The 21,116-nt window shown below is 38.4% G+C and overlaps 1 pseudogene; it reads left to right on the plus strand.

Moving 5' to 3' along the window:
* Window positions 1–3,928: 3,928 nt before the first annotated feature.
* On the plus strand, window positions 3,929–12,885 carry LOC147422078 (uncharacterized; annotated as a pseudogene).
* The last annotated feature ends 8,231 nt before the right edge of the window (window positions 12,886–21,116 follow it).

Genomic DNA, 21,116 nt, shown 5'->3' on the forward strand with positions numbered 1-21,116 from the left:
TTCTCGGCTCGATTTGAGTCCATGTCGGTTAGTTCTGTAAAAATTGTCTCCTAGCAGATTTTGGCGTTGATTAGCAAAACTTTTGCTGCTTGTACTAGCCTAATTTGCAATCACATGTGAGTTGTGCCCTTGTTCGTCCGATCGGAAGCTAATTTACATGCTTGATTTTGACAACTTTAAAAACTTTTTGCCGCTCATGGCTTTGAGTCAATCTTTTTGCTCGCTATTTCCGACTGATCTCTGGTTCGCTTTGGCACAGTTTACACGGTTTTTTCCTTGCTGTTGTTCTCAATTTTTGCTCGCTTTGCAGTACACTTCGTGGCTTTGCTTTTTTTGACTTGGCCACTTTTGCGTTGTTTGTTCGACGTGTGTCTCTTTCGATGGTGTGTGTTTTCTTTTTTGCTTTTTTCCTTCTTTCTGGTTTTTTCTAGCACTTCTTGATTTTTTCTAGCTCTTTTTGGCACTTTGGGCGACTTTCTTTTTATTTTTCTTAATTTTTTATATAATTTTAAATTTTCAAAAAAAATGTTTTTTTGGAAAGGTTTTGATTTTTTATAATTTTTCTGCAAATCTGTGAGTTTTTTGGTAATTTTCTAATCTTGTTCATGAATTTTAGAATTTTTATGGAAATTTTGATGGTTTTATGAATTTTTTGTGAATTATTTTTTCAAAGAGTTTTTATTTTTTTATGAATTTTTAGGAAATTTTTATCATTTTTGTGACTTATCAGTGAGTTTTTTATTTTTAAGAATTTTTTGTGATTTATTAATGAACTTTTGATGAATTTTCTATGTGTTTTTTATTTTTTGTGATTTTTTTTTTTAAAATCTTTTTTATGATTTTTTTATTTTTTATTTTTTATTTTTTAATTGAAACTTTGATTTTGTATTCTTTTTTATAAGTTTTTTTAATTCTAACTAACCTAAACTAACTTAATTAAACTAACTCAGCTAACCGCTTACCTGACTTGGTGAGGTTAGCATATCGAAGGCGTTGACTCGGAATCAACTGGCGGGGTTGGCGTGTGCAGGAAAGTGGATGGCGCGTACTCACGCAGCAAAAAGACTAGAGAGAGAGCACGAGGTTGACTGCAGACGGGAGTGTGTGGGTGTAGTGTGTGTGCGCGTGGGCGCTGATGTAGCAGATGTGGGATAGTACGCGGAGTGGAGAAAGAGACGGAGGGAGAGCAGAGTCACATATGGGGAGTCAGCAGAGGGGACGAAAGAGCTTGGCGCACCGTACGGAGCCTGGGAGAGAGAGAGAAGGTTGGAGAAAACGCCAAGCAGGCGTGAAGTTGAAAGGAGAGAGAGAGAGAGAGAGAGAGAGAGAGAGAGAGAGAGAGAGAGAGAGAGAGAGAGAGAGAGAGAGAGAGAGAGAGAGCGCAAGAAGCAGGGCAGTGTACGTGTGGGTGTGAGTAAAAGACAAGAGAGAGAGAGAGAGGGAGGTCACGTTGGGAGAGAGAGGGAGTTAGAGAGAGATTGAGGAGGAGGAGAGAGAATGTAAATCATCGTTTGGCGAGGGGGTGGGGAAGAGAGAGAGGATGATAATCGGAGTTTTAGCAAGGGGAGGAGAGAGAGTGGGGGTGTGGGGTGGGTTCACCCAGAGCGAAAAGAAGAAGAAGAGAATTTTAATGTCGACAAAAAACTATCACAAGCGACTGTAGAGATCTAGTAGAACGAAATTTTATGCGCCGCAAGGCACGGACGTCGCAACTCGAACCCGGTTTTATATTTTATTAAATTTTTATTCCAAGCGTCCAAAACTACCAAAACTATGTCAAAAATTAGCCAAAACGCTAAAAATCACTCGAAAACTCCAAAAATCGCCAGAAAATTCCAAAATTTTCCCAAAATTTTCTAAAAACCTTAGAAAATCATTGTCATTTACAACCAAACATTTTTGACACGCAAAAGCATACCAAAAATAGCAGTTTTACCAAAAATGCCAAATTCGACAAAATCATCAACCCGGTCCCCGCAAATAGTAAAACACTCAAAACTCGACGAACGAAAGCCCAATGCCCTCAAAATCAAGCCATAAACTCACATTCAAAACAGCTCGTAAAGATCGCAAAATATCAATTTTTTATAGAATTAACCAAAAATTATACGCAAAATATCCAAAAAAAATCTGAAAATTCTCCACACAAAGGGGATTAGTGCAGCCAAATAAAATCACATAAGTCACATCAATTCAATTGCCAAACAATTTCATCAATTCAATTGCCAAACCTAAGCTCCCTCTATGTTGAAGAGGCTTCGATTATATATAGATATATATAAAATACAACATTGTCCTGTAAGGCTTCGAACTTTAAAAGCCAGAATTCAAACTCACAATCCAAGTCGAACTGTGCTAAGTATGACAAGGTATCCTAAAGTTTCCTAAAACTTCACTCGATTAACAAGAGCACTTTAGCCTTTCTTGCTGTCTCTTTCTCGAGTCTCACACGCATGCCGCATACAGCAAAGTCGCATACTAAATTTGAATCCTAATTCCACTTTTCACTTGAGCTCAAGCCTGAGAGCCTTGTGATGTGTAGTAGCCAGCTTTTCCTGAGAAGTGAGCATTGAGGCATGAGAGTCGAGGGTTGAGGCTTGAGCCTTTGAGGGACACGGTTTGCAAGTTGATGCCTATTGGGGGTTCCCATCATTGCATAACTCCAATGACCAACAAAATTATCAATCCGGAGGGATGAGCAAACCGGCTAGGGCATGGAAACACTCACACGATTAGTGAGCTAATCATGGTAGCACAAATGGCTAACTCTATGAGGTGAACTTCCCGGCCTATGGAGGAGCTAAGCCACAATGAAGGGCAATCTCCACATCCACTTCTCTTCACCTCTAATCAACCCAATCACACATACTAACGATTGCAAGACGCACACAACACTAATCCTATCATGCAACACACTAATCCAAGCACACACACATAGATCTATTGAGCACCACACTCCAATCTAACCTACATGCACACACAAGCAAGAGAGGGCAATCACACAAGATTAGAGCGGGATTAACCACTAATTAGTTAAGACCTAGCTAATCAAAGCATCATAGGCAATCATAAGAAGCATGAGAGAGGCATAGTGAAAGAAAATGAATCTATGATTAGTGCTAATCAAGTCTCATGAGCAAGGAGAAGCTCAAGGACTCCATAGACACACACCTCAAGAGCTCTCACCAAAGAGTGCTCTCAACCAATGAGCTTGAAAACCCTAATTTCTTTTACACACTGCCTTATATACCTAGGGTAAAAATATGCAATGTCCGGGTGCCCAAGGACTTTAGGGCTACACCACTTACTGATTTGCAACCTAGGCACACTAACTGACCTGTTCTTTACAGCTTAGAAGTCCCATTGAGCCCGTAACACATTAAAAATATTACAATGGCTTGAAGTAAATCGAGAATTTACAATACATAACCATTTTGGAAAAATGTGTAACTCCAATCTTTACTGCTTCTTCATGTTGATCTTCGATGTGCATTCGTACGTCTTTGGTCTTTAGCAGCTCCTGTGGTCTTTAGCAGCTCTTGTTAACTGACATTGACTCAGTTAACAATGCCGCTTTCGAAAGGAAGTCTGAGGACTATATTGTAAAAGCCATCAACGAACAGAAACTAGTATTTCCAAAACCAAAAATTGAAAATTCTCAAAAAGCTAACATACGCAAGCTCAAACTCCAGAGGCTTCTATTAATTAACATTGGACAAGGACAGGTTGAGGGTACAGCAAAGGGCGTGCTCATTGTTGAACTGATTGTCATGTGAATGTAATGGATGCTTTCCTCTTAGAAGGAGAGGAAAGCATTCAAAACAACATGAAGAGGGCATAGGACTTCAAAGACGAGGCTCTCTTTACTCTTTTTTGGGTTGCCTACCATATGGCAAAGAAAAATTATGCATTTTTTGGATTTACTGACATGATTTCTCTTTTGCAAGATTGTCGAGTGCCATTGTCCACATCCTTGTACAATTACGACAAGGCTTGTGTGGAGATGGTTTATTGTATGGGTAAGTGTGTCATGAACTCCACTTTGAGAAAAGTGTCTCAAAGACCTTTCTTTGTTGTCTTGATTAATGAGTCTAATTATATTCGTAAGCATGGACACTTAATCATCTATTTTTCCTACATCATTGAAGAATTGCATTCTCACCTATAGCTTTTATGGCATAGTGCGTGTAAGTGATGGAGATGCCAAGTCTATCTTTAATGTCGTTCTTCATGAGTTGAAAAAAAATGCTTTTGATCTGTCAAAGCTAATCGCCTTTTCACTTCTGATGGGTGTTCAACCACGACAGGGTCAGAGAGTGGTGTTTCAATGCTTTTTAAAACACATATGAATCCATTTCTAACATCTATTCATTACTTCGTTAGCGTAGTGGGCAATTCCAAATTCCTGGCCTGTCGTTAGCCCACGTGGCTCCTCTTTTTTTTTTTTTAAACCGAGCCCCGACAAGCTCTAAAAAGAACTATGCCATCAAAAGCTACCCGATCTTCTTTACACACAGTTCACAGGTTACAGAGCGTGTTGGCCAATATGTATGTTAAGTGCGGTTCACTTGTCAGAGCACAACAAGTTGTTGATGAGCTTCGAGTCCGCGATGTCGTCGATTGGACTACACTTATTTCAGGATATGCCCGACATGGGCAGGGTCACGAAGCTCTGGGCTGTTTTCATCGCTTGCGAAGCGAGGGCCTCTCTCCGGATGCAGTCAGAGGTTGTTGGAGAAGAATGTCGTGCTTGGCAATGCGCTGGTATACATGTATGCTAATTGTGGTGTACTTTGGAAAGCACAACAAGTTATGGACGAGCTTCCCAACCGAGATTTCATCTCTTGGACTACATGAATTGCAGGATATGCCCAACAAGGCCAGGGCCAGGAAGCTTTGAACTGTTTCCATTGTATGCGAAGTGAGGGTTTCTCTCCAGATGCAGTCAACTATGCTTGCATTTTGAAGGCATGTGGCATTAGGCGAGACATTGATATGGGCAAACAAATTCACGATGAGATTGTCAATAAGGGGATGTTGAAAACAACTGTCATGCTTGGCAATGCTTTGGTTGACATGTATGCCAAGTGTCGTGTACTTTTGAAAGCTCAACAAGTTCTTGACGAGCTTCCTGAACAAGATGCGCTCTCTTGGAATGCATTGATTGCAGGTTATGCCCAACAGGGACAAGGCCAAGAAGCATTGGGATGTTTCTAGCGGATGCGAAGCGAGGGCTTCTCTCCAGAATCAGTCACCTATGCTTGCATTTTGAAGGCATGTGGCACTTTGAAAGACGTCAACGCAGGAAAATAAATTCATGATGAGCTTGTTAGTCGGGGGCTGTTGCAAAAAATTATCGTGCTTGGTAATGCTTTGGTTGACATGTATGCCAAGTGTAGTGTACTTTCCAAAGCACAACAAGTTCTTGACGAGCTTTATGTCCGGGATGCAGTCTCTTGGAATGCATTGATTGCAGGATATGCTCAACAAGATCAGGACTAGGAAGTGCTTGGCTGTTTTTATCGGTTGCAAAGTGAGAGCTTCTCTCTGGATGCGGTCACCTATGCTTGTGTTTTGAAGGCATGTGGCATTATGCAAAATGCTATCATGGGTAAGCAGAGTCATGATGAGATTGTTAGGCAAGGGCTGTTACAAAAAGATGTGGCAAGGCTTTGCTTGACATGTATGCCAAGTGAGGTGTACTTTTGAAAGCACAACAAGTTCTTGACCAGCTTTCTGTCCGGATGAAGTCTCTTGGAATGCACTGATTACAGGATATGCCCAACAGGGGCAGGGCCAGGAAGCTAAGGGGTGTTTTCAACGAATGCGGAGGGAGGGTTTCTCCCCAAATGTAGTTTCTTGGACTGCACTTATAGGAGGATATGCCCAGCAAGGGCGGGCCAACGTGGCAGACTTTCACACGGGCTCCATCGTTTTATCGATGCGCGTAGGACAAATTACGCACAGGGAGAAGGGCCAGAGCGTGGACTCTTGGCTATTTTTACAAGCTTGCAGGGAGATGTAGGGCTCTCTATAGATTTCTAAAGCCAAGCCAGGAACACAGCCCAGGCCGCGTTAGAGGCTGTTGAAAAAAGTTGTCCTGCTTCGCACTGTCTTGAAGGGCCAAGTTTTGAAAACAACCAGTGAAGCGAGGGCTCATCCAGGGCGGCCTCTCTTTAGATGGAATCACTTATGCATGCATCTTGAAGACTGTGGCTCTATGCAAGATGCTGATGTGGGCACAAAAAATTAACAACTATGCTTTGTAAAGCCAAGGCAGGAACGCAGGCCGACCACTAGAGGCTGTTGAAAAAAACTGTTGTGCTTGGCACTGTCTTGGAGGCTTGAGTGCCAAGTGAAGCGAGGACCTCTCTTCATATGGAATCACCTATGCATACATCTTGAAGATTGTGGCTCTACGCAAGATGCTGATATGGGCACACAAATTCACAACTATGTTGTTAGGCAGAGGCTCTTGATAAGAGGTGTTGTGCTTGGCACTGTCTTGGTTGATATGTATGCGAAGAGCGGTCGTAGCCCGGCCGCTAGAGGCTGTTGAAAAAAGTTGTTGTGCTTGGCACTGTCTTAGAGGCTTGAGTGCCAAGTGAAGCGAGGGCCTCTCTTCAGATGGAATCACCTATGCATGCATCTTGAAGATTGTGGCTCTACGAAGGATGCTGATATGGGCACACGAATTCACAACTATGTTGTTAGTCAGAGGCTCTTGATAAGAGGTGTCATGCTTGGCACTGTCTTGGTTTATATGTATGCGAAGAGAGGTCTTCTCTCCAAATGCAATCACCTACGCATGCATCGTGAAGGCATGCAGCTCTAGCAAGATGTTGATATGGGCACAAAAAATCACAATTATATTGTTCGTCGGATTCTCTTGAAAAGAGATGTCGTGCTTGGCTCTGTCTTGGTTGATATGTATGCAAAGCGAGGGCCTCTCTCTAGCTACAATCACCTATGCATGCACCTTGAAGGCATGTGGCTCTACGCAAGATGCTAATATGGGCACAAAAAATCACAATTACATTGGTAGTCAGAGGCTATTGAAAAAAGATGTCGTGCTTGGCACTATCTTGGTCAATATGTATGTCAAATGTGGTGCGCTTGAGAAATCACAAAAAGTGCTTGATGAGCTTTCTGTCCGGCATTGCTTGTGGGATGTGCGCAACAAGAGCAGCTCCAGAGGTTGTCATGCTTAGCAGTGTCTTGGTCGAGATGTATGCCAAATGTGATGTGCTTGAGAAAGCACAAAAAGTGCTTGAGCAGCTTTTTGTCTCGAATGTTGTCTCTTGGAATGCACTGATTGTGGGATGTGCGCAAGAAAAAGCAGTGCCAAAAATCTATAGGCTGTTGTTTTCAACAGATGCAAAGCATTGAAATGCATAGGTTGCGGGATATGCACAATAGGAGCAGGTCCAGAAAGCTCTAGAATGTTTTCCACTTCCTACGCATAGTGTGGACTCTTGGAATCCACTGATTGCAGTATTTTCCACAAGAGAAAACTTAGTCTATTTACACCAAATGCAATTGCGTACGCGTGCATCTTGAAGGCATGTTGCTCTACGCAAGATGCTCATATGGACACAAAAATTGAGATTGATATTGTTAGTCACGGGATGTTGATGAAAAAAGATGTCGTACTTGGCAATGCCTTGGTCGATATGTATGCCAAATGTGGTGCCCTTGAGAAAGCATAAAAAGTGCTTGAGGAGATTCTTGCAAGGAATGTCGCCTCTTTGAATGCATTGATTGTGGGATGTGCGCAACAAGAGCAGGGCCACAAAACTCTAGCAGAAGCAAAGCATTGGAATGCACTGGTTGCAGGATACACACAACAGGAAGCAGATGCAACCGAAAGGCTTCTCTACAAATGCATTCACCTATGCTTGCACCTTGAAGGCCAATGGGCTTATGCAAGTTGTTGACATGGGTGAGAGAATTAGCGACGAGAAGATACCTGGTTTGGCGTTGTTGGTAAGCGTATGTCGTGCTTAGCAGTGCTTGGTTGATATGTATGCCAAATGTGGTACTGTCATGAAATGTCGCCTCTTGGAATGCACTGATTGCGGGATGTGTGCAACAAGAGCAGGGACAGAAAGCTCTAGGCTGTTTTCAATGGATGCAAAGCATTGGAGTGCATCGATCATAGGATACACACAACATGAGCAGTGCCTGAAAGCTCTAGGCTATTTTCAGCTTCCTATCCGAAGTGTGGACTCTTGGAATGTACTGATTACGAGATTTTGCCCATAGTAGAAAGCTCTAGTTTTTTTTTGCCACATGAAATCACCTACGTATTCATCTTGAAGGCATGTGGCTCTACGCAAGATGCTGATATGGGCAAATTATTCACAATTATATTGTTAGTTAGAGTCTTTTAAAAAAAGATGTCGTCCTTGGCATTGTCTTGGTCGATATGAATGCTAAATGTCGCCTCTTGAAATGCATTGATTACGGGACGTGCACAATAAGAGCAGGGCCAGAAAGCTCGAGACTGTTTTTAGCGGATGCAAAGCAAGTGTACCTCCATAAACTCAATCACCTATACTTTCGTCTTGAAGGCCATGCTTACATTTTGGGTATGTGGCTCTCACAAGTTCTTGAGGAGCTTCTTGTGCGGAGTATGGACTCTTGGAATGCACTGATTGCAAGATTTTCCCCAGTGTCATGGCCAGAAATCTCTTGTTTGTTTTCAGTAGATGTGGCCTCTTGGAATGCACTGATTGCGGAAGGTGCGCAACAAGAGCAGTATTGTCTTGGTCCATATATATGTGAAGCGAGGGCTCAAGGGCCTCTCTGCAAATGGAATCACCTATGCATGGATCTTGAAGGATGTGGCTCTACACAAGATACTAATATGGGCACAAGAATTCACAACTATATTTTTAGTCAAAGGCTCTTGAAAAGAGGTGTTGTGCTTGGCACTGCCTTGGTCGATATGTATGCGAAGCGAGGCCCTCTCTCCAGATGCAATCATCTACCCATGCATCTTGAAGGCATGTGGCTCTATGCAAGATGCTCATATTGCCACAAAAATTCACAATTATATTGTTAATCAGAGGCTATTGAAAAAATATGTCGTGTTTGGCACTATCTTGGTCAATACGTATGCCAAATGTGGTGTGCTTGAGAAAGCACAAAAGTGCTTGAAGAGCTTCTTGTCTGCCAACATTGATTGCGGGATGTGCGCAAGAAGAGTGGCTCTAGAGGCTGTTGAGAAAAGATGTCATGCTTGGGACTGTGTTGGTCGAGATGTATGCCAAATGTGCTGAGTTTGAGAAAGCACAAAAAGTGCTTGAGGAGCTTCCTAACCAGAATATTGTCTCTTGGAATGCACTGATTGTGGGATGTGCGCAAGAGAAGCAGCTCCAGAAAGCTTTAGGCTATTTTCAAGGGATGCAAAGTATGGGAATGCACTAGTTGTGGGATCTATCTCACGAATGCCGTCTCTTGGAGTGCATTGATTGCGGGATACACGCAACAGGAGCAAGGCCAGAAAGCTCTCGGTTGTTTTCAACAGATGGAAAGTGGGGGCCTCTCTCCGGATGTAATCACACACGCATGCATCTTGAAGGCTTGTGGTTGTACGCAAGATGTCGATATGGGCTTGAAAATTCTCTTTAATAGTAGCTTTTACAAAAAAATGCCAAGCTTGGCAATGCCTTGGTTGATATGTTTTCTAGAGGATCTGAAGTGAGGGACTCTTTCCAAATGCAATCACATACGCGTGCATCTTGAAGGCATAAGTTTGTACACAAGATGCCGACGTGGGCCTCTCTCCATATGGTATCACCTACGTGTCCACATTGCAGGCATGTGTCTCTATGCAAGAGGCTGATACGGGCACAAAAAATGAGCTTTTTATTGTTGTTCAAAGGCTGTTGAAAAAAGATGTCGTGCTTGGCACAATCTTGGTCGATAATTATGACACGTGTGTTGCGCTTCAGAAAAGTGACAATTTCTCACCAACCGAAGTCTCTTGGAGTGCTTTTATATCAAATTATGTGAAGCAAGGGCAGGTGAGGAAGATCTGAAATTAATTTCAAAGATGCAATATGACATGGGCATGTTCTTCATGACCATTTTGCCCAAAATGTTTCTTGTCGAATGCATTAAATGATGGGAATGGCGTCTCTTTCAATGCATTGGTAGCGGGATACGCAGTGCAGGAGCAAGCCCAGAAAGCTCTAGGCTATTTTCATCTTTCTGCAGTGTGGACTCCTTTAATGCACTCATTGTGGGATGTGCGCAACAAGAGCAAGGCCAATGAGCCATACAGGAAAGAAGTTGTGCTTGGCTTTGCATGGCACTATGTGTACGTCACATACGGTGATCTTCAGAACACACGAAAAGCGCCCAAGGACCTTCCTGTGCGGAACGCCGCCACAAAATCGCAAAAAGAATCTCTATCTAGATGCAATCAACTACGCCTACATAGGAATTTGGAAGGCATGCGGGTCAGCAGATGCAATCACGTAGGCAACCATAGATATTAGAATTCACGATATGATCGCTAGTCAACGTTTCTTGGGAGTACAATTTCATGCTTGGTGGTGGTTTGATCGATATGTATACAAAATGTGGTGTCCTCACAATAGCACAAAAACTTCTTGAAGGGTATCCTCCCTATGGTGTCGTCTCTTGTAGCGGGTTACATTAGGAGAAACTTGGACTCAATTATGGGCCTTATAAGAAACGCCAACTCAGCATAGAGAGAGGTAATTGTGAAAAATGCAAAAGTTCTTTTTGGAATTCTATTTCTCATAGTACATACGTAAAAGTTTGCTCAATCACTTAAATGCATGCCCGTACAAAATGCTTTTCGAGAGCCCAACTGAAGTGTACACAAAAATCCATGTCCGTGAATTCTAATGAGTGATGTGACATGTGATGAGAGAAAACACATAAGAGTTGTTTTCAAAACACAAAAATAATACCCCAGATGCATCCGGAACGTCCAAAAACCTTAGGATAGCTCTTTAAAACAAAATCTGACGTCTCTAGCTCAAGATATAGCATTTTTAAGCCTAGGGCCTCATGAGGTCAGTACCAAGTGAATAAAGGGTTTTCATGGACATTTTCAAGATGAGAACAAAGGTTTTTTCTACATAACGTTAGCCTTCTTCCTACTGGCTAAGGAGCATTCTCTCACTAGAGTTAAAAGGCCCGAAAATGAGTCCATTTCTTTTCTAATGAGTGCAGGAGATGCCAAATATTGTTGATGCAAGGAAGTCCAGTGGCAATAGACATTCAATCTCATGGTGAGTAAGCATTATCATTTTTTGATTTTTGACACTAAGAAGGCAGTTAACGAATGCATTGAAAATTGCATGCTGCCGTGGGAATGGCACGTTCCCTCATATTATAAAAATTGGGGAAGATTGTGCAAACTCCCCCATGCAAGGAGACTTGCATGTTTTCTTTTTTTTGAAACATAAAAAATGGAACAACAAACAATGACATTGACATCTTGTATGATCATGAACATTGAGCTTGACAAAACTCTTAACACTCCTTGTGGTTTTTGGCGAGGTACCCCTCTGAAGCATTACAATAAGTAACCAATTTTTGTGGAGGTACACCACTGAACCACGACAATCGGTATCCCAAACACTCTGAGGTAAAAAAATCTAACACTCTTTCATGAAATCTCTCTCTCTTCTCTCTCTCTCTCTCTCTCTCTCTCTCTCTCTCTCTCAGTTTCCAATATTTTTTTCAATCTCATTCGATCTAACATAGCTAACGAAGCACTCTAGTTGTATTGCTCATAGGAAAGATTTGGTTGTGTCTTCTGTTGCAGAGAATTATGAGATTTCCATAACATTAGAGAAGCTTGTTAATTCGATTGCCACACATTTTAATCACTCTAACAAGAGGCTTGACGAGTTAAGGATTACTCAAAAGGAATTGGTGTGCCCGATCTTGAGATTAGAGCACACACTTGATGTTAGATGGCTAAGTCGTGCATCCGCAATAGGCAAGGTATGTTCTTCTCTTAATGTCATTCTATTGGAGACAAAAGAAAAAGCTCCAACTCTTTTTGCTGATCTTTCTAAGTTTGAAAACATTTATTGTCTTTTTTTCTTAGCAGCCATTCTGAAAGGTATGTCTATATTCAGTCACCATAAGTTATTTCAAAAACCATTTGAAGATGTTACTATTGTGCTAGTGATCATTCAAAAAGAGATCAACTTAATTCAGCAGTATTACATTGATCCTCCTAATGTTGATGAGAATGAACGTATTCTTGATGCAAGTGGTTATACGTTTTTGCGAGCATACGGGCAAAATAAAGGTTTTGTGTTTTACTTGCAAGGAGCTATTCATGGCAAAAAGTTTTTTGATATTGAGATTGAGAGAGATATCTTTGGCATGGATCTAATGCGTGCTTTAGAGTTACGGGTTTCTTTTTTGAAGAAGGTTATCACCTCTCTTCAAGAACGGTTTACTGACAATTCCATTTTGGGTAAGCTAGGTATTTTAGTTCCAGCACAACATTCAATATTAGAGAAAGTTCTATGAGATTATGGTAAGTCAGAGGCAAAAGAAATAGCTTCCTTTTATGGTAATATTAAGTCTTTAGAGATTACAAATTATGTTGCTTTCATTGATGAGGATGATTTTAACAGTGAATTAGTTTCAAGAAACATGTTGCTATTAGTTGTGTACGTTTTAGTCTTTCAAATGTTGCAGTTGCAATCGCTTGCAATGCAACATGAAGAGACTCGTATCCCAATATTTTTATTGTTTGACAGATTGCTTTAGTGCAATGCTCTTCTAATGCTATACGTGAGAGAGGATTTAGCGCATGAACAAGGATTAAGACAAATTTGCAAAACAATATGGAGTTACAATCCTTGGATGCACTTTTGAAGATCAACATAGAAGGTCCTTCAAAGCTGCTTAAAATAGAGTTGGAGGAGAGCATCATGTTATGGGGTGCTAAGGCACATCGACATCTCTTCATGTCATAAAGTATTATTTCTTTTTCATCTACCTTACTAATTTTGAAAGGGGAGAAGAGGAGTAAATACAATCTTCCATTGGTCTTGGCTGAGAGTATTTACTTCTCTCCTCCCCCAAGAGAGCTTGGCGTAGCCATCATCATTGATGGTAATGAGATTTGAACCCCCTACTCTCCATTTATGCCCATTAATTTAAGTTCTACTTGGTGCTTCTATAAACGTCTCTTTGCAGAGTCTTTTGCAGTTTTGAGGAAATGACAATTATGAACTCAATTCCTACCAAAAAAGTCTAATTCAAGCTTTTTCAATCTCTATGATGATGTGAGATTGCATGAAAATGAATATACAACTTATTATGCTTACAAATTTCTCTATGCTTTGAATTTGCAATTTTGCAGCATTTTATTTAAGTTGGTTGTCGAGAGCCACTATAAACATCTCCAATTGACTCAAAAGTGCTTGATTTATTGCAATAGGTTATCTCTGTTCTTTATTGTTGTGTTGATTGTAACTCTTTGGTAGTTTTTTTGAGCTTTGTCAAGCTTTTGGATAAATATTTAATACTATAAACTAGTCTTAAACATTGAGTTGCAGTAATGAGTAAATGTAGTTGTGGATTGAGGGTGTGAAAGAAATACGTTAAAACTTAGTTTTAATTTAAAAGTATGCTTCTGTTCACAACAAAAATCTTTGAAAAATTATTGAAAGAGAAAAAATCCGGGTCAATCGGGTTCAACAAGGATTCAACTTCTTCAAAGTCGGCGAAGATGCTTTAAATTAGATTGAGGGGGATATTTTACTTGTTGAGATTTTAGGTTTTTGTGAGCCCTGCTCCAAAGGATGGCATCTCCATAGACTTGAGTAAGTTTGAACCTACTGTGGCTTGGCCTACACATATATTTATTAAGGAAGTACGCGAATTTCTTGGATTAACATGATGGTATCATACTTTTCCTTAAGGTTATGCTAAGATAGAATCATCAGTAACCAACACTCTAGAGTATTTACTCAGGCTGGCTTTGAGAAACTGAAAGAATCTTTTATAAATGTCCTCACATATACAAGCTGACAAGCGATTGGTAGAGTTTTGTCTCAAGAAGTAAGACCAAGAAATTATGAATATCATAAGTTACATATTCATAAACTAAATTATCCTACTCATGATTTGGATTTGTTAGCATTTATACATACTATGAAAGTATGCAACATTATCTACTTGCAAGAGGATTTTAGTTGTATAGAGATCATAAAAGCCTCAATGCACTCATTCTGACCTTAATATGTAACAATGGAGACGAATGCAATTGCTTTGTGAATATGATCTTGGAATTAATATAAACAAGGGAATAAAACTTGGTAAACGATGCTTTAAGGAGGAAGAATATAGTAGCGGCAGTGATAGCAATGTCTATTACATCTTTGATTGACCTTAAAGATGAGAGTATGCCACAAGATTGACCTCAAAGATGAGAGTATGCCACAAGGTCTCTTTTTCAAGAATATTTAGTACTGTTCAGCTTGAGTAATCAAACAAACAAATAGAATGTCAAATAAAATGCTTTCAAGTTGAAGATGGTGATCTATAATTTAGAATCATCTTTGTATCCTTAGTAATGAATGTATCAAGCTTCAAATTATGCAAGAAGCACATGATTTCCCTATTGCAAGACATCCAAGTTACATTAAAACTTATGCTACTTTGACGAAGAGTTTATTTTGGCTAGGATTGAAATGAGATATGTTAATTTATGTCACCAAATGCTTAACATGTCAGCGCATTAAAGCTAAACAAATTTGATACCTTAGTTAGCTTCATTCAATTGATACACCTCACATGAAATGGAAATGCATGTCCATGGATTTCATCATGACTTCCCACATCATATTCATAAGTGGTTGACATGCTTGCAAAATGACCCACTTATTTTCTGTAAGACAACACATACGGCTAAAGACATAGCTCAAGTTTCTATGGAACGTTTTTTTATGCATCATGTTTACCTCATCATGTTGTCTAAAATTGTGACACAAAGTTCACTTTGAATTTTTGGGAGGCCTTATTCTCAACTACAAGACTCATTAGCCTTTAAGACCACTTATCACCCTCAAACTGATGGCCAAATGAAGAGAACAATCTGATTATTGAAGACATGTTCAGAGCTTATTGTATGCATATGCAAAGTAAGTAAACAATGTAGTTAGTTATATTTGCTTGAGATAGACATAAGATAATGAAACATAAACACAATTCTCTTTCAACGGGTAAGTGCAAGAAGCTTAGTGCAAAGTATTGTAGACCTTTTGTCATCACAAAGAAGGTTAATAATTAAGCTTATCAACTACTATTACCACCTCACATCAAGGTACATTACTTTTTCCATGTGAGTTTACTTAAGAAGTATGAGAACCAAATCTCTTTGTTATAAGATCATTACTAAACGTTTTGTCAAATGATCAACTTATCCTAAGAAAGATGCTATTTTTGAATGTGATGATGTTTTGAGACATAATTACCCTACCTTTATGTTGAGGTGATGATACTTCAAATCTTTTAAGTGTGGGACAATAAAAGAGTTTATCGCTCTTTTGGATGATGCCTTAGAGGGATTTAAAGTTCCTTATGATAGGAAAAACCAATAGCATGATGTGGGATGTGATTCAATAAAATGAAGAGATGAAGAAGATGCAGAGCTTATGAAATGCTGGATATAATGTTAGAAGATTTCAAGCCTATCTCTCCTAGAGAGGATATACATGCAATTTTTCAAGTATTGATGAAGTAACACATGTTATGGAACATCATGATCTACTGGATGCATATTGAGGTTCTTGGTACTAGAGGGAAAGCATTCAACTCCCTATCATCATTACCTATGATGGAGAATTTGGTGGTGCTACTCTATGATCCGGGAGGAGCTACAGACTTGGTGGCTCTACATTTCTTTTTGCCAAGGAGAAACTCATCTTGACAATGTGTGATGGTTACTTCATCTTATGCCCCATGATCCAAGTGGATATTATACTACTTATGGTCTATGGCATTTGGAGTCTATGTCGTTGATCCTGAAGGGTGTTGTTATGTGCACAATTTATAGCAATTATCAATATGTTTAATGAAGCAAGGGATTTATTAATTCTTAGATTCTTATGCTATAAATTTTTGAGCTTTTCCTACACTCTTGGAGGAGTTTTTGTTTGCATAAAGACAAAGACTGGGTGTTTATTAATAGCATGTATACAATGGGGTGATGTTTGGGTATTTTCAACTTTTGTGCATGCAGATTTCAATCAGGGGGTGAATGTCGTGCCATTTTGTGGGTGCGGTGAGAAAATTGGAGATTGTATAAGATTGATGCATTTTTGTAGGATTGATGCAATTTAGTGCTTGGTATGTGTGCTTAGATTGGCTGCAAATAATGGTTCAAAAGAAATTATGCTGAAAACAATGCCAACTTGATGAAATTTGGTTCTAAGATTGAGTCGAATGTTTTGAGCTCCAATCAAGACCAAAATGGGGCCGATACAACAAGATTTTCTTCAGTATTGTGGATTTTTTGGATTTTGAGAATCTTGAATGTGTACTAGATTGATGTGATGGTTGATGAAGGTGACCAAGCAAGATTGAGGAGGAAAAGAGCTAAACATAGAAAAGCTTTTTGGTATTCTAATGAAGGAGATTGACTTGGGTCCCAAAGGAAAGGAGTGAAAAGAGTAGATAGCTTTGTCCATAAGAGGAGAGAGATCTCTCATGAAAAAAGTGTTGATTAGGAATTTTTTTGGTAGAAAGTGTTTTCTAGAGAAAGCGAAGTCTCGTTTAATTTTCTTTACGAGGTTGTGGGAGGTTTTTAGTATGAATACTACAAATTTACAAACTTTAAAGGACATATGTATCCAAGTTTATAAACATCAATCATTTTAAATGTTGCAAGGAAGAACATTTAGTGTGGAAAATGGTGATTTTCCTTTTATTTAAGCAAGAAACAATCAAGAGCCTAGACCAATTATCAATACAAAAATAGATTGATTTTCCAACTTGATATGGCGGTTATATATATAGAATTTTGGGATGTGAGTTATATATAATAGTGATTGTGAGTGATAATTTCATGTTCTTATACTTGATCACCTAGGAACTTACTATGATGATAGATAAGATTATCTAGAATCATGATTATATGGTCTCAAATCCATTAAACAGGGGTCATAAAAAATCATACTAAATAGTGACCCTAATTTTAGCAGGTCATTACAACCGAAGCAACATATAATCTAACAATTTCAATCTCTATCCAAAAGTTACTTTTTATAAATATGAATGGATACTCAAATCACAAGTTATGACTAATAATATCATGCAAAGGGACACACTAAAAACACAAAATATGGCAAGTGGCTTGTCTTGATATGTAGAGCTTTCACATAGAAACACGATGCCACTCTCACATCTAAAAATTAACTTTGTGCCACCATGGAAATACAAGCATATAACTCACATATGTAGACAAAAAATACACAACACATTGAGCTCTCAATTCATTATCCAAAATCTTGTCTTCGGTTTACAAAAATTTGGCATTTATACTTTGCCAATGGTCAAAATCCAATTCCCTAGCCAATATGGATCATAAAATATGCCCCGTATTGCCCTAGGTAAATGAGTTACAAGCTAGAAGACATCGGGCCCAAAACCTAATCAATAAGAGCTAACCTTCACATCCGTAAAAATAAACAATTGAATCCCACTTTCAATGGCATATGTTAACTCAAAAACTAATATTAGTACTAGGTATCAACCTAAATAATATACCTGTATCATCAAAGCAATAGCATAACCATATCATCCAATCAAAGTTTATTCATAATACTACAATGCATGCAATTGGGAACGTAACAACCAGACAATATCAACAAATCCAAACCAATTAATAGATCAACATTTAAAATTTATAACCTAACAAGTCAACCATCAATATCTCATCACCTATAGCATGACAAGAAAACCACATCAACCAATCAATCATTACTACATCATACGTTGAGTATTGCACCATAATAACTCAATTATATCATCCAATCCAAATCAATTGAGAGTCTCTTATGAGTAATACACAAACTTACATATTATAACAATTCAATCATATTAGACAACCAATCAAAGCCAGTCACTATCCCATCATGTGTAACATGTAGCATATCCAACCATTCCAAAAAATCCATGAATATTGTAGCATTTATGATATTGTAGCATAATAACTCAACCACATCAACATATCATAGTACTCTCCTCTTTTTGTCACTTAATGATTACCACATTGACACACCTCAGTCTCCTTACTTGCATGTAAAAATTCCTTTTGGTAAAGACTTGAGGACATTACCAAAATATCTATAGGCCATTAGTAGTGCTAAGGCACCTAGCTTAGGTGGACTCTATGGAAAGAATATGAATTAGTGCAAACATAGGTGGATGGTTGTTGTCAAGCAAGTGGATTAAAGGAGTTAGATAATAAAATTTGATGGGTTAAAGGAAGTCCTAAGGTTGGGTCATAGGTTTGTTAGCATAATCAAATATGGAAAGAAGTATGAGAGGATGGCCAAGTGGTGGAATAAGAATGAGAAAAAAAAACCTACAAGAACCTTACATAGAAGTGTGTGTGTGTGTGTGTGTACGCGCGTGCGCGTTCAAGGGGTGCACTATGTAATCATGTTAATGTATAACGTGAGTTCGAAAGGAGGGGTTTTAAAATACAAAAAATTTAGGCAATTTAATAGAGATACATTAACATAACGAGTTTTTAAATTCAATTTTAAAAAAAAATCTTATAATAAAGGGTCATTTTATTCATCCAGACATGTTAAAAGAGGAATTTTTTTAATATCCCACGAACGCACGTTATATAAGAAAAAATTGAATGATGACCCCCCGAGTGTGTGTGTGTGTATGTGTGTGTGTGTGTGTGTGTGTGTGTGTGAGAGAGAGAGAGAGAGAGAGAGATTCTTGTAACATAGCACAAATTTTGCAAAAAAACCCCAACAAAAAACTACCTTCCAAGTAATTAACTGCTTTCCGAGAGAACAAGTGAAGCTCACAAAGGTTTAGGACACAATCAAGCCCACTTTCATATGAAAACTTGATAGGGTGTTCGTTCTTTTTGGGGAGGGGGAGAGAGAGAGAGAGAGATCAATTTATGATTGCAAAACACCTCCCAAAGGTTAAAACAAAGGGAAGAGAGTAGATTTTTTTAAAAGATGTCTCTCTTTCTCCCTTCCTCTCTTTCCCCTCCTAAAATATATTACTAAAAATAGGAGACATAAAAATATAAAGATGAATGTAAATATAGAATCTAGATGGAACATAGAACCCTCAAGCACAAATTCTTCTATTTGTTGATGAATGGATCTTGAGATTATAGAGTAATTGAAGCTTACTAAATAAGAGCAAAGTATGCACCAGACTCTACCATTGGTATACCCCATGTGAGCTTGAGTTTTAGCTTCTTTTGCTATAGAAAAAATTTGTTCTTTTTGGTTCCTTTCGTTTAAGACTATTATTAAAAATCTTGAAGGATTTTATGGTTTTGAAAGGTATCAAAGGATTTGTTGTAAAATTCAAGTGCTATAGTGGATGGAGATTATTGTTTTGAGAGACATAAAATTTTATTTAATGTCATTGATTGTATTTGCCTCTAAATAGTTTCTCTCTTTTTTCCATTGTAGATGGCAATGAAGTTGAAGGCAACAAGAGTCTCACTCATATATATATATATATATATATATATATATATATATATATATATATATATATATATATATATATATATATATATATATATATATATATATATATATATATATATATATATATAGAGAGAGAGAGAGAGAGAGAGAGAGAGAGAGAGAGAGAGAGAGAGGGGGGGAAGTTGGAGAGGGATTTCTTTCCTTCAAGGAAACGATCTTCTAGACAAAGGAGATTGAGAGGAAAGGAGATGCGAACACTCCAAATTTACAAACACTGAAGAACATATGGCTCCAACTTTAAAAACATCGATCATTTATCTTGTATGCAAGAAAGAACATTTAGTGTGACAAATAGTGATTTTGCCTTTGATATAAAGAACAAAATTAAGAGCCTAGGCCAATTATCAACATAAAATTAGATTGATCTTCCAAGTTTATATAATGGTTACATATATAGAAGCTAGGGATGTGAATTATATGCAGTGTTGATTTTGAGTGATAATTTCATGTTTTTATAGTTGACCACATGGATTAATCACATATATGAAGAGTCTAGATAGATATTAAACTTGGTACGATGGTGGACAAGACTATCTAGAACAGTGTTACAGTCTCAAATCCATCAAACATGAAAAAACATACTAAACAATAACCCTAATTTTAGGGAGATTTTACTGATTCCTTTTTATAATTGTAGCATCCTATGGATTAGCAATGTTGAGGTGTGTCCCTAATTACTTTGAAATCATCATAAACAACTATTGACATCATAAATTATGAATAGAACAATATGTGAAGGGCCACACACAAAACACAAAAATATGGCAAGTGGCTTACAGATGTGTAAAGCTTTCACCTGAAAACATGTCGCCACTTGAATTCTGAATCCAACTTTGTGCAAGGGAGATACAAGCATATAAATCACACAGGTAGACAAAAGTACACAACACACTATGAGCTCCATTCATTATCCAAAAACTTGTGTTTATTTTACAAAAAATGGCTTGTATACTTTGTTACTGGTCAAAATTTGTTCCCCAATCCAATATGGCTAATAAACTTGGCAAAATAAATGCCCTAGGTAAATGAATGACAAGCTAAAAGCTAGTGGCACGAATCTAATCAATAAGAGCTACCATAACATTTGTATAAATACAAAATGTAATCCCTCTTTTCAATGGCATATGTTAGCTCAACAACCAACATGAATACTAGGTATCAACTTGAATAATATACCTCTATCTAGCAATACAATAACATAACCATATCATCCAGTAAAAAGTTATTTATAATAACCAAACTAATCATGTCAACAAATCCAGACAAATCAACAAATCAACATCTAAAACTTATAGCCTAACACTCCATTTCCAAACCAATCAATCATGGGTACTCACATGA

Source organism: Adiantum capillus-veneris, chromosome 27 (assembly GCF_014529385.1).
Source record: "Adiantum capillus-veneris isolate H3 chromosome 27, ASM1452938v2, whole genome shotgun sequence".
NCBI classification, from domain to species: Eukaryota; Viridiplantae; Streptophyta; class Polypodiopsida; order Polypodiales; family Pteridaceae; genus Adiantum; species Adiantum capillus-veneris.